General features: G+C 36.8%; 1 pseudogene; it reads right to left on the reverse strand.

Moving 5' to 3' along the window:
• The window catches only part of LOC107654910 (WD repeat-containing protein 27-like), a 51,435-nt pseudogene that overhangs the window by 5,154 nt on the left and 31,343 nt on the right, over window positions 1–14,938 (reverse strand).

Genomic DNA, 14,938 nt, shown 5'->3' on the forward strand with positions numbered 1-14,938 from the left:
TATGGTCATGTAGAATAAGGCATTAATATGTGCTTTATAAGTACTAATAAACAGCCAATATGCTAGTAATATGCATGCTAGTTAATAGTGTGAATTGGTACTTGAAATACAGTGCTTAGTACAAAATCTTATTGTTGCTTATTTTATGAAGATATTTAAGTATTTCAGGGAAAAATATTAGAGTTGGATCAGATGCATTTTGTTGTGTGGAAGAATGCAGAAAGAAGTTTCCATCATAAAATCTACATAAAAAATAATGAGTTATTAGGGAAGAATTCCCTTTCCCATGCATCCAGATCTTCTTTTCATTGAGTGTTTCTACCACAGGAGTATACTTCAGCCTAAATGGTTTTACAAGCAACTTGACGATAAATCAGAATGCAAAATATCGTACTTTTTGATGCAGGTTTCATAACCTGATTTACTGCAAGTTTCACTGGCTGAAGGCTAAGGAAGGAAGAAACACAAATCAAGACTTCAAAATGAAAGCTGAACGATAAATAACTTGTAGACATGTTTACATGTTTGTTTTTAGCTCATAGGGGGATCGTTTAATATAGTTAGAATAGCCTCTTTAGGATATAAAGCTTTTAGTCAGGCTATGTTTGCAGTGACCCAAGAAATATAGGAATCGAGGGCCAGATACAGTACGCTACCGACAAATATTAAAATTATAGGCCTAAAGCATACATTTTAGGAAAACAGCAGTGTCTTAGATACCGGAAATTAATATAAATGCAAATAAAGAAAAGAAAGGAACAAGTAAAGAAAAGAAATCAAACATACAGTGGTGTTCAAAAGTCTCCTTTACTTCCATTAAAAAATTCTGTATTTTCAGCAAAATCCTATTACATCTCAGATTACCCTGAAGTCACAGAGAAAATCCACTAAGGCACCTTGAAGCTGTGAAGACTCAATTACTCAGTTTAATTGATCAGTTGCTCTAAACCTGTCTTTAAAAAAAAAGTGATTAGAATTATGAGAACATATAAAATGACATAAAACCTTCTTCTGCCAAATAGCGGCCTGGCATAACCGTCTGAATTGCTTTGAATGATCTGCTCTGAGGAATAAAGCCAGCTGCCTCAGGGCTGGTGTCAGTATATAGAGGGGTGTCTCCAAAAATGTGTAGACTCTCAGAGGGAAAAGCTGAGTGCAGAGACAAAGCAAACTGACAGTGCCACTGCCAATGCCCAAAGCCACAAGAGTTATTCAAGCAGGAAAATATGCCATCCTGCTGGGCTCAGACTCTTATTTTACCATGGATATTAGCTTCTTTGGCAAAACTGGGCGAGATAATTTATTTAGTATGCTTGACCATTCACTAATTCTACACAATTCACAATTGGAAATCATGTTGTACTTTGTATCCAAAGACTTCGTAAAGGGTTAATTAACCCAAAAATGAAAATTCTGTCATTAATTACTCACCCTTGTGTCGTTCCACACCCCTAAGACCTTCGTTCATCTTCAGAACACAAATTAAGATATTTTTGATCAAATCCGATGGCTCAGAGAGGCCTCCATTGACAGCAACGCCACCCAAACTCTCAAGATCCATAAAGGTACTAAAGACGTCGTTAAAACAGTCGACGTGACTACAGTGGTTCTACAATAATTTTATGAAGCGACGAGAATACTTTTTGTGTGCAAAAACAAAACAAAAATAATGACTTTATTCAACAACCTCTTCTCTTCTGTGTCATTCTCATACATTGTTTATGTCCAGCGCTTCCAGGTTCTACGTCAGAACGCCGGCTCATTATTGGACGGCTCCTGCATCAGCATCACACGCATGCGTCGGGCTGCTCACATGTGCAGCTTTGGCCAATAATGAGCCGGCGTTCGGACGTACAACACGGAAGCCTTCACTGTGCTTATTGCGTTAACCGTATAAGGATAATGACAGGGAAGAGAAGAGATTGCTGAATAAAGTTATTATTTTTGTTTTGTTTTTGCACACAAAAACTATTCTCGTCGCTTCATAAAATTATTGTAGAACCACTGTAGTCACGTCGACTGTTTTAACGAAGATCTTCTTTTCATTGAGTGTTTCTACCACAGGAGTATACTTCAGCCTAAATGGTTTTACAAGCAACTTGACGATAAATCAGAATGCAAAATATCGTACTTTTTGATGCAGGTTTCATAACCTGATTTACTGCAAGTTTCACTGGCTGAAGGCTAAGGAAGGAAGAAACACAAATCAAGACTTCAAAATGAAAGCTGAACGATAAATAACTTGTAGACATGTTTACATGTTTGTTTTTAGCTCATAGGGGGATCGTTTAATATAGTTAGAATAGCCTCTTTAGGATATAAAGCTTTTAGTCAGGCTATGTTTGCAGTGACCCAAGAAATATAGGAATCGAGGGCCAGATACAGTACGCTACCGACAAATATTAAAATTATAGGCCTAAAGCATACATTTTAGGAAAACAGCAGTGTCTTAGATACCGGAAATTAATATAAATGCAAATAAAGAAAAGAAAGGAACAAGTAAAGAAAAGAAATCAAACATACAGTGGTGTTCAAAAGTCTCCTTTACTTCCATTAAAAAATTCTGTATTTTCAGCAAAATCCTATTACATCTCAGATTACCCTGAAGTCACAGAGAAAATCCACTAAGGCACCTTGAAGCTGTGAAGACTCAATTACTCAGTTTAATTGATCAGTTGCTCTAAACCTGTCTTTAAAAAAAAAGTGATTAGAATTATGAGAACATATAAAATGACATAAAACCTTCTTCTGCCAAATAGCGGCCTGGCATAACCGTCTGAATTGCTTTGAATGATCTGCTCTGAGGAATAAAGCCAGCTGCCTCAGGGCTGGTGTCAGTATATAGAGGGGTGTCTCCAAAAATGTGTAGACTCTCAGAGGGAAAAGCTGAGTGCAGAGACAAAGCAAACTGACAGTGCCACTGCCAATGCCCAAAGCCACAAGAGTTATTCAAGCAGGAAAATATGCCATCCTGCTGGGCTCAGACTCTTATTTTACCATGGATATTAGCTTCTTTGGCAAAACTGGGCGAGATAATTTATTTAGTATGCTTGACCATTCACTAATTCTACACAATTCACAATTGGAAATCATGTTGTACTTTGTATCCAAAGACTTCGTAAAGGGTTAATTAACCCAAAAATGAAAATTCTGTCATTAATTACTCACCCTTGTGTCGTTCCACACCCCTAAGACCTTTGTTCATCTTCAGAACACAAATTAAGATATTTTTGATCAAATCCGATGGCTCAGAGAGACCTCCATTGACAGCAACGCCACCCAAACTTTCAAGATCCATAAAGGTGCTAAAGACGTCGTTAAAACAGTCGACGTGACTACAGTGGTTCTACAATAATTTTATGAAGCGACGAGAATACTTTTTGTGTGCAAAAACAAAACAAAAATAATGACTTTATTCAACAACCTCTTCTCTTCTGTGTCATTCTCATACATTGTTTATGTCCAGCGCTTCCAGGTTCTACGTCAGAACGCCGGCTCATTATTGGACGGCTCCTGCATCAGCATCACACGCATGCGTCGGGCTGCTCACATGTGCAGCTTTGGCCAATAATGAGCCGGCGTTCGGACGTACAACACGGAAGCCTTCACTGTGCTTATTGCGTTAACCGTATAAGGATAATGACAGGGAAGAGAAGAGATTGCTGAATAAAGTTATTATTTTTGTTTTGTTTTTGCGCAGTATTTTCGTCGCTTCATAAAATTATTGAAGAACCACTGTAGTCACGTCGACTGTTTTAATGACGTCTTTAGTCTGACGATGTCTTTCATACCTTTCTGGACCTTGACAGTGTAATTTACTTGGCAGTCTATGGGACAGTCACAAGCCTCCCGGTTTTCATCCAAAATATCTTAAATTGAGTTCCGAAAACGAACGAAGCTTTTAGGGGTTAAGTGATTAATGACAAAACTTTAATTTTGGGGTGGAGCATCCCTTTAAAATCATGATATGCTTTTTTCAGGATTCCTTCAAAAGAACAGGAGAAAATAAATTAAAAAGAACAGCATTTATTTGATCTGTAAAATTATAAATGTCTTTACTGTTAATTTTGATTAATTCAATGTGTCCTTACTGAATAAAAGTATTAATTTCTTCTTAAAAAAAAAAATCTTACTGATCCCAAACTTTTTAACAGTATAGAGTAAATAAAATGTTGGGATTTCTATTCAGTATTTTTTTTATTCTGAAAATAGGCTTAAAATGTTTTAACTAAACTTTACAATTTTAAATAACAATATCATCATTAATCAAACAAAAGTTCACAAAAGAAAGGGACAACTGAATGAATTTCCTATAATCGTAATTTTCAAGTATGCAGACCTGCACTCATTTTTGCATGCAGGTTCTCACGCAGGTAGGGTGCTAGCAACTCTTCTGGAGAACCTGCACACAAGACATCTGTTAATGTCACAGAAAGGTCACACCTCTGCACTAACTTCCACAGGAACATCTCAGACTTGGCTTATTGGTAGTGTCTGCCTGAACGGAAAGTCTCTCTCACTCTCTCACTCTCTCTCAAGTTGGTCAAGGTGGTCAAGCTGTGAGAAATCAAGGCCAACTCAAAGGGATTATACTTTCAGAATAATACATAGTAGTTGTGCTATTTGGACACCAAAGGTGTAAGTCACACACTGATATCTTCATGTGTGCAAACCACTGTTTAAAAGACTTAATTTGTCTTACCTTCTTCATCTGCCAGCAATGACTCATCCTTAAATGTCCTAATAACACAAAAAGCCAGTGTTTTGAAAAAAAAAAAGGAACTTAACTTGAATAACTGAATTAAATATGACCATTCATAATAGGAACTTCTGTAAGTGGCTGAATAACAAGCAAAAGTAGGTTACAGAGACTGACTGCAATATCTTCCCTTGTGTTGTTATATGAATAATAGGTCTAGCATAAACACAAAAAGCTAATTTTTGACATCACATAGCTTAACATTACAAAAGTGAGTGAGATGGAAAACTGAATTAGCAGAGGAAAAACCTATGCTAGGAGAATCTTACACCTGAAATACATTAAAATGGGGAATGTCCTGGAATGAGGATGACATCTACTTTGGCAGAGACCACTGAAGCATTACAGACAGCAACTGCAGTGCAAAATGGGATGATAGCCTCATTTTAAATACTATAAAGTGGCCAGTTACACTACGATGCCGAGGGCCAACTGCTGACCATGTATTTCTAAAATATAATTTATTTCAAAAACTAAGAAATTAAAAATAACAAAATATAAATATAATAATAATATAAATATAAATAATATAAACATACATTTTGCTTAATCTAAGAAGGCAAAAATATATATTTTTTGTGAAAGGTTGAACAGGTTGAAAGGATGACCTTAAGATTCTGTATTATTTTATGCAAAATGGCTTCCACTGCACTAAATGTCTCTCCAAACGTATGACCAAAAAGCAGCCAAGAGATACAGCTACAGCTGTTTATGCAATAAAATCCAGCCTCTGTCTAAGGATATAACTCTTTCTCGTCACACATAGCTTCCAAAATCCATGTGCTACAACTTAAAGACAAATACCGCTGAATGTGCAGAAATAATATACAGTGGCCTCAAAAAGTATTTGGAAATTCAAGTCACAAAAAAAAAAAAATGTCTGAATGCCATTGTATTATATAGAAAACATCAAAGCAAGTGGCATCTGCAACCGAATATTGCTCAGCATGGTTTCAAAATTAAATTCACTTTTCTGAGCCATCTGACTTACTTTTATAGTTTACTCACCAAGGCTGAATTTACTTGATTAAAAATACAGTAAAACAGGATTTTAAAATATTGTTACAATTAAAAAAAACTGCTTCTATTTTAAAAGATTTTAAAATGCAGTTTATTCCTGTGATGGCAAAGCTGAATTTTTAGCATCATTACTCCTGTCTTCAGTGTCACATGATCATTCAGAAATCATTCTAATATGCTGATTTGGTGATTAAGAAACATTTTTTTATCATCAGTATTAAAAAGTTGTGCCACTTATGTTTCATTTGATAATTTTTAAGGATTCTTTGATGAAAAACAGCATTTATTTGTCATACCTTTTTAGTGCCTTTTTAAACCAACTGGTCCAAAGATGATTTTTTTTTATTGGATGTATGAATTCACACAAGTGTAGTTAATTATATATGTTCCGTTTACGGTTGACAAGTACAAAATGCCCAAATGCTTTTTGTCTTAATTTCTATTATTCAAAACCTAGCAAACCTGATTAATATTTTGCTTGTAAAGTGCACCTACCGCACTCTAAAAAATGCTGGGTTAAATACAACCCAGTGCTGGGTAAAATATTTCACCCAGCACTGGGTTGTATTTAACCCAGCATTTTTTTAGAGTGTACTGTATGATATTAAGTGTGACTTTGGTGTCCAAATATTGTTTGGGGCCACTGTATGTTTTAAAGAGGAGAGAAAAGAATTGTAGAGTTGCCATTAAAACTCTATGGGAAACACTATGCAGTAAACATGGAAAAGAAGCTTTAGCACACTTCACTGTTTGTGTGAGTAAAAATGCATGCAGGTTTGAGTGACAGAGTACATTTCAAATTGGAACTGGATATCAAATTGGATATCTAACCGCATTCCTCCTAATAAAGTGTCCACTATACGTCCGAATGAAATGAGACCTGTGAGTGAATGCATGCTGACTTATGAACTGAGCTTTTAAACTCCACAGATATACAGAGTTCTGGCATGAAACTCTGATGGTGCAGTCTGATAGGTCTAACTCAATCTGATGTAATGACATCATTATCACATGGCACAGCTGATTGGTTCTCTCCTGTATTGGTAGCCAATGAGCTCGCTGCTCAACATTCAAATATATTACTAGAGCTTGCCGTGGCAGTGCAGCTTGCTTCAGAAACCCTCCACCTTCCCCAGCACCACCTGTATAGATCTGCTACGAGGTGATTCATGTATGCTATGGGGTTATTCATGTATGTTATATTTGCAGCAGCAATATTTCTTACATGCTCACAGCAGCATGTCTGTGGATGTATTGGCAGTAGCAAGTCTCGGTACTAGCAGCAGCAGCAGCAGCAGCGTAGCAGATCTATTCTGCCAAGACCAAATACATTAACATTGTCATGTACATTACCATGCCAATCCCTCCGAGAGTTGTCATGACAGAACTCTGTATCTGAGCCAGTACAACAGCGACCACTAAGACTTTCCACTTCCAGTCTTGGAAATCTGAATGAATAAGAGCTTGGAACAGGACAAAGAAAAAGAGCAAAACAGTGCATGCAAAGCCCAAAGCCATGTGCATATCAATACCAGCTCAAAACACAAGGACCAATTCACACTGGAGAATTTAAGACATAATATGGGACTGGTTGTGATTATACCTATCAAAAGGAATGAACACTGAACCACTTTCTGGATCAGAGACCTTCAAAAATGAAGACGCCCCAAAGATGCATGTTTATATTTTTCCCCCAAAAATAGGAACATGGCATATTTTTGGTCTCATAATGGGGATATAAGCTTCAAAAGCTTCACAAATAATGCAAAAGCACCATAAAAGTCTCATAAAATCTTCTGAAGCTAACCAATAGCTTTGTGTGAGACAAATCTGGACCTAGTTACTGATAATATTGCCCTTCAGAGCTGTTAACCTCTGTCAACTGGATCAACCGAGTCACTGAAAGGATTCTACTTAAAAGAATCTTTCTTTCATGAATTGGACTGTACTTCTCTTGCCAGAGCTCAATGAATAATGTGTTTAATTTTGGTTTTGTTCTTCATGTAAACCTGTTGTATTGCTTCAGAAGACTACTTTAATGATATGTTGCAGCTGCAAACTTTTTGAAGCTTAAAAGCTTCAGTCCCTATTCATTGCTGTTGCATGGAAATGAGGTTGAAAAATAATGTTCAAATCATCTCTTTTAGAAGAAGAAAAAAAATCACACCGTTCTGACATCCAGACTCAAACAACAAAATAGCTAAGAAGCTGACCAGGTTAGGCTAGAGATGATGACACTATAGACATGTGCCACAGGTACATCCTACTCTGTATGGACATTATACTCAAATACAGAACCATCAAAAGCACTGCATTTATTTATTTTTTTCAGGTCAAGGAACCCTTTAGTGGATAGAGAGCAGGGCCCCCAGGACATATGCATAGTTCAGCCATGAAATTCTATTTGCATTCCAATTGGTTAATTCAGTTCAATATTCCCAGCCAATCGGATTCACGTTTATAACTCATTGCCATTTACCTATATAACCACATTTTTAATGAATGCTATGTCTGTGCGCTATGTTTGTCCTCATCTTAGCCCACCGCCTCCCCAGCACCACCTGCCCGGATCTGCTATGGGGATCTTCCTCTCTCTAGCAGCGGCATGTTTCTTTTCAATTGTATGATCTGAGCATTTAGCAATAGCAAGTCTACTTGCTCTGCAGCAGAAGTGTAGCAGATCTAGTCTGCTAAGACCAAACCAATGCACATTCTATTTACATTAATAAAGATTTTACAATCTATCCCGAGAGTTTATATCTTATAAAGTTTAATTAAATTATATAAAAATACATAAAAGTATAAAAACGAGTAATAAAAAAGTATAAAATTGAGTGTTGTATTTTAATCCTGCCTATAATAATATGCATAGCTTTCCATTAAAGCATTTACATACTTATTTTTAAATTGCAACGGCTTTAAAATAATCATGGAGTCATATACTTAAAATACACTACAGTCTAGGGTCAGTAAGACTTTATAATGTCTTTGAAAGCAGTCTTTTATATGTTTACCAAGGATACATTTATTTTATCAATCGATTTTATCAAAAATACTATAACAAATAAAAAATAAAAAAAGTAATATTGTGAAATATTACAATTTAAAATAACTGTTTTGTATATGAATATATTTTAAAATAATTTATTCCTGTGATGGAAAAGCTGAATTTTCATAAGACTCCAGTCTTCAGTGCCACATGATCCTTCAGAAATCATTCTAACATGCTGATTTGGTGCTCAAGAAACTTTTTTTTTTAGTAATATCAATGTTGAAAACAGTTGTGCTGATTAACTTTTTTTTTTTTTTGTGTGTGTGTGTGAAAAAAAATCATTATTTTCTTTGTAATATTATAAATGAATTTACTGTCTCTTTGATTAACTTAATACAACCCTGGCTGAATAAAAGCATTAATTTCTTTAAAAAAGGTCACTGACTCCAAATGTTTGAACAGTATGCATGTTTTTTTTTTCTAAACAATTCATAAAAATTTGTTCAAATAATTGGTGGATCCTCTGCAGAACCACTGTGGACCCCTGACTTAAAAAAAAGCAAGATTTAATAAGGCCCAACTTTATACCACCTGAAGTCCCTTCACACATCCAAAGGGACATCATTCGAGAAATGTGGTGTTGAGCACCTAATGCAGAGCAGGTGCATGACATTCTGTTTTGTCAGGGCTAATACATAACCATCACACTAGAGTCTGTACTTCAGTATGGAAGGGTTTTTTAGGGCCATCTCCACGAAATATGATGCTGCATCTGTTTCTGGCCTCAGACAAGTAATTCTTTCAAAAGCTCACGCTGATCATTTTAAGTGCTACATCCTGACCTCCTACACACTCCAACTTTTAAACAGATGCTCCAATGGATCATTCAGAGCATGCGCTGTCAAAGCCTGTAATTCAGTTTTATATTTTCTGTGTTTACATAAAAGTGAGATAAATCATTTGGGGATCTCTGAAAGATGACACGATGTGGCTTTGTACAAGACTCGCAGTCATATTTACAATACAGATTCCCCAGAAAGACGTGATTGGTGTGACCAATTAATGTCATCTACACAACCACAATGTTTGTAAATCATTCACGGGGTTTTCAATCGTTTATCCAGGACCCTTTCAGCCTGATGTGTGGTCACACATTGATAGACTGCACACAAAAGTTCTAATTTTTCACAAAGACAAATTTTGACCTAGATTTGGACTTGATTTTCTATTCTCATTATCTTTCTCTGACTATAATCCTTCTGTATGAATGATTTTTCCAGGACAATAAGCCATAGGGAATAGTGCAACTATAATAAAAACAGGCTTTTAAATCATTTACAACTAATCTTCTCATACATCTTATTCAAAACCATAAAGCGGCCATGTACAAATATTATCTGTTTTTCTTGTTTGCGGGGTAACATCAGAAAAAATAACTCAATGCCTTCAGCCTTCTGGAATGTCTTCCATAAAAGCCACTGGATCTACAGTCAGGTGTTTGCAATGACCCTTAAAAACAATAAAATAACTCTTGACGTTGAATTAAATATTACAAATCTTATCTATGAAGCAAATAAATGATAGTTAGCTTGGTGAAAAATGACTCGGTGTTTTTATTCAATGTTGATATTCAAAATATCTTCTTTTGTCTTCAACAGAAAAAAGAAAGTCATAAAGGTTTGGAATTTCTAATCCTTTAAATTCAGCATCATGTCTTGAACATAATGTAGCTTCACAGGAAAGCCTGTTTGTTATTCTGTTCCGACAACTGCTCATCTCTCAAAGATTCCCCATTCCTAATTCATAAACAGAATGTAGCAGAGATGAGCACACACTTTTTCCGCTCTGACAAGGAATGCTCTACATTTGACAGATAGTTGAGTTATGGCGCAGAGGTACTGGAACAACAACTAGTGCTGGGAATCCAAAAGGTGTCTGTCTGAGTCCAAGATGCTTCGGGAAGTCATGACATGGACAGATAAAGGGTTGAAGTTATACAAATGATTAAGAAGTTCTAAAAGCGCTAAGCAAAGGCACAGGGGTCATGAGGTCAAGAAATAAGACAGCCAGAGTGAAGGTGATGGGCTATTTTAAAGCCTTGTCCAAAAAACACTACTTGGGCACTGATTTAATGAAATAAAGCTAGAGAACAAAACAAAACATTCTGTCTCTATTTACTTACATTATTTAAATACGCTGTTCCAAACCCAAATGCTGGTATTTTTTCTATATAACACAAAAACAAATTTTTAAAGAATCTTCACATATACATTTTCTATAGAACAACAGTAGTGATCAGGGAATTTGAAGGTCCAAATGACAAAAAAAAAAAAAAATTCACAATAAAAAGTAAGATGCAAGATGCTGTTCTTCCGGACCTTCTATTCATAATAAGAAATGTTTCTGGAGCACCAAATCAGCATATCGGAAGGATTTTTGAAGGATCATGTGATACTCAAGACTAGAGTAATGACTGCTAACATAGCATAGCATATACTGTAGATTTGGAAAGACAGTATGATGACAGTATTTTCCTTTTTTTGAGTAAACAATCCTTCGAAGTCACATTTAAATGGCATTGCTATAAATAAAATATCAAACTAAGAGGCATTTTTTAAAATAAAGAGCTTTATTTTCTAAAAAAATTTCTAGGCAAAAGTTTCTAGGCAAAAATTGCACAAATTAAAAAGAGAAATATATATTTGTCCATATTAGTGTGATGAACTACACCTGTGGTTATTTTGCTATAGGACAACTGAGAGAACTAACTTCATACAGTCACTAAAATCATCTTGGGAGCAGTTGGGAACCACAGCAAAAAAGCTTTAAAACAAGTAAAGTAATTTATGAGATACACTCTAGCATCGTTTGTCTGCAGACACCATTGGTTTGCAATGCACCGTAATTTTGGTTTAAATGTCCCCAAAATTCTTTTGGGGTCACTGTATCTGAGATTATTTTGAAGTCACAATCTGAGATATCCAAGAGCAGGAAACATTCATTTATTACTTTAACAGAAAGTCTGTGTAATATAAAATATGTACCTGTAGATGTTGGTAAAGTATTTGATCTGATTGTTTAAATCACTAGCGTTTGCCTGCCAAAGATGTCATAGCCCTGAGGTTTCAATGCACCGAAGCCCTTAATGGAAAGCACAAAAGTCTTTCAGAGGATCATTCGCCCAAGGGCCAGAGACAAGGCAATACTTCAGACAGCTTCAGCTCTTCTGTTGATATACTGACCAGATGATGACCGAGCATCTATTTCCCATCAAGGAAGATCTCCCTCCCGATCACATCTCCCTCTCATGGCCCAGAGAATCAGAGACGTGAGCACACGCTGAGCTCACTCCAGAGCGCTTTATAAATCCCACACATTTGCAATGCATGAATCACACTTTCCCTCGCAAAAACGTCCTGTAGCACTAAACCAAAGAATACATTTTACAGCCCTGTAAATTACCACTCACCCCTCCCTGCGTTCCGCTGTCCAAGGTTACAGCACGTTCGCATCCACCACTGATCAAAAACGGTTACAGTGAGATTGCTAAATTGTTTAAAGACATAGTTCACCCAAAAATTAAACTCCTGTCATGTTGTTCCAAACTGATATGTCTTTCTTTTCTCATTTAAATGATAATGAATGGGGAATGCAATGAATTATCAAGGAATAAAGACTTAAATATTCGTCACACAAAAAAACTGAAATGCATCCTTTTTGAGACCTCAAAGTCTCAGCCCCGACTCGGAGGAAAAACTTAAACAAAAACTTTCTTTTGCTCCACATGCACTCCAACAAACGTCTTTGTTTGATCCTCATGTTCACATAACATTGTGACTTTAATGTTCCACAAAAGAGGGTCATACAACCTGAGGGTGAGTAAACAAAGGCAGAGTTGAAATTTTAGGGTAAACTGTTCTTTTAAAGACTACTTGAAAGGGAAATTCATCCTGTCTATTTTTAAATGCATGTTATTGATCTTATTTTGAACTATTCATGCATGCAGTTTTATTTATTCATTTTTTTGACCACAATTTTTCATTAAAAATTCTCCATTTATTTTGTCCGCATAAAACCTGGCCCTTTCTTAAAATCGACTGCAAGCTTGCATTCAGAACTGATTCAATCAACAGCCATTGCATTGAACAAATTCCACATCCTACATTTTTTCTTTTCTGTAAAATGTTTCACCTGGATGTACGTCACAATACAGAAGAAAAGATCTGTCACTACAGTACTTTTGTAACATTGCAACTATATTGCTCAATCCATAGCTACTAAATCAGGACGGACTCACTGGACCCTTGAACCTGCTGGACTCTTCAACCTTTGAAAAAGTTGCATTAAGGTCTTGTTAGAGCTCTCCTGTGCCTAAAATAACAACCTTAGCAGAGTGCATATAATTGATTCACAGTCCTCCATAGACCCAGGAACACAACACATAATATCTCCAACGTTACTCAAAGAATATACCCCGCCCCCCCCCAAAAAAGTTTCTTCCTCAAAACACACCTTTAGCACAGTTGGCAAAAACTTTCATGTGAACATGAGAATGAAACAAAGACATTTGTTGGAATGCATATGACTACCATTCGATATGAGGACTCTGTTTATTAAAATAGCAGTATGATGACTGTAACAGGCCAGTGTGAGTGATGTGTTGAGTTGTGTTGGAGAACAGGGACCGAGGTGAGGACACACTGGACCGAGCGAGGGGTGTAAAGGCTCGTGCTGTGTCTTACGGCGATCTCCCGACACAAGCTTTGATTCGCTGCTTGAAACCCCCCTGTAGAACCTTTTTCTGTGGATTCATTTAACGGTGAAAGGAAGATGGGGTTCCTCATAGGTCCCACAGCAAGGCAGCGGGACAAAACACACACTGTAAAACATATTCAGCTGCACTCAATAAGATAGGCTGGAATAAAAGAATCCCATTCAGTAGTCGAAGAGATTCTTCTTTTCAATACCTTCATACCTTATGTTATTGTAATCTATGTCATATTTGAGATGGAAGGGAATCTATCTGTCATTTATGCTCCTTGTGGTTAGAAGCAAAGCAAAATTCAAGACCACAAAAAAAAGTACACACAAACAGTTATAAAATGTACAGAGGGGCTCTGTTCCAAAATCGAGAGATCTGCATACAGAGGTAGCATAACACAAAGGCTGTTCCAAAAGATATCTGGTTTTGTTGGCGCCATATACATATATAGCGCCATTGCACTTTGGGCGTTCCGAGTTTGAGTCCTGGCTCACAGACCTTTCCTGATTCCATCCACCCTCTCTCTCCCACTTCGCTTCCTGTCATCATACTGTCCTATCGCAATAGAGAGCAAAAATGCCAAAAATAAATCTTAAAAAAAAAAAAATAGATATCTGGTTTCAGCTTAAACTTGCAGTCACAACTGTTACCATTGTTCAACTTTTGTGAAATCCAGTTATTTCAATGTGAATCCACAGGACCAAGAATATTTCCCAATGCAGATTTTGCACTGGGTTAAAGTTTGTCTCAGAAATTTGCCACGTTGACCAATAGAAAGCTGCTTTGTGGTCTACACTGCTGACAATAGGCATTTTTTGCCTAGAAAATTTCATTGAAATTTTGCAGATGTTACCACACCTTTTTCTAATTAAGGCAGGACAGCATGTATCCTTTGTTGGAAGGACAATCCCAGAATGCACAAAAAAAAAGTCCAGCAGACGAGGCAAAAGAAGTGCAGAATATAAATTCAAATTGTGTACTGTAATTAAAATGGATTCTTAAAGGGGTCATATGATGTTGCTAAAAAGAACATTATTTTGTGTATTTGGTGTAATGAAATGTGTTTATGCGGTTTAAGGTTAAAAAAACACATTATTTTCCACATACTGTACATTATTGTTTCTCCTCTATGCCCCACCTTTCTGAAACGCGTCGATTTTTACAAAGCGCGTCGATTTTTACAAAGCTCATCGGTCTGAAAAGCGAGGTGTGCTCTGATTGGCCAGCTATCCAAAGTAGTTTCACACGGCGGGCTAGAGTGAGCGGAGGTGAGCTAGAGTGAGCGGAGGTGGGCTAGAGTGAGCGGAGGCCGGCGGCTACAGTGAGCGGCGGCGGGCGGCCTTGAGAACAGCGTGGCCGGCGGATTCGACGAAGGAGTGGCCGGCGGGCTTGCGGCAACCACATG

This window comes from Sinocyclocheilus anshuiensis, unplaced genomic scaffold (assembly GCF_001515605.1).
Source record: "Sinocyclocheilus anshuiensis isolate Anshui unplaced genomic scaffold, SAMN03320099.WGS_v1.1 scaffold487, whole genome shotgun sequence".
NCBI lineage: Eukaryota > Metazoa > Chordata > Actinopteri > Cypriniformes > Cyprinidae > Sinocyclocheilus > Sinocyclocheilus anshuiensis.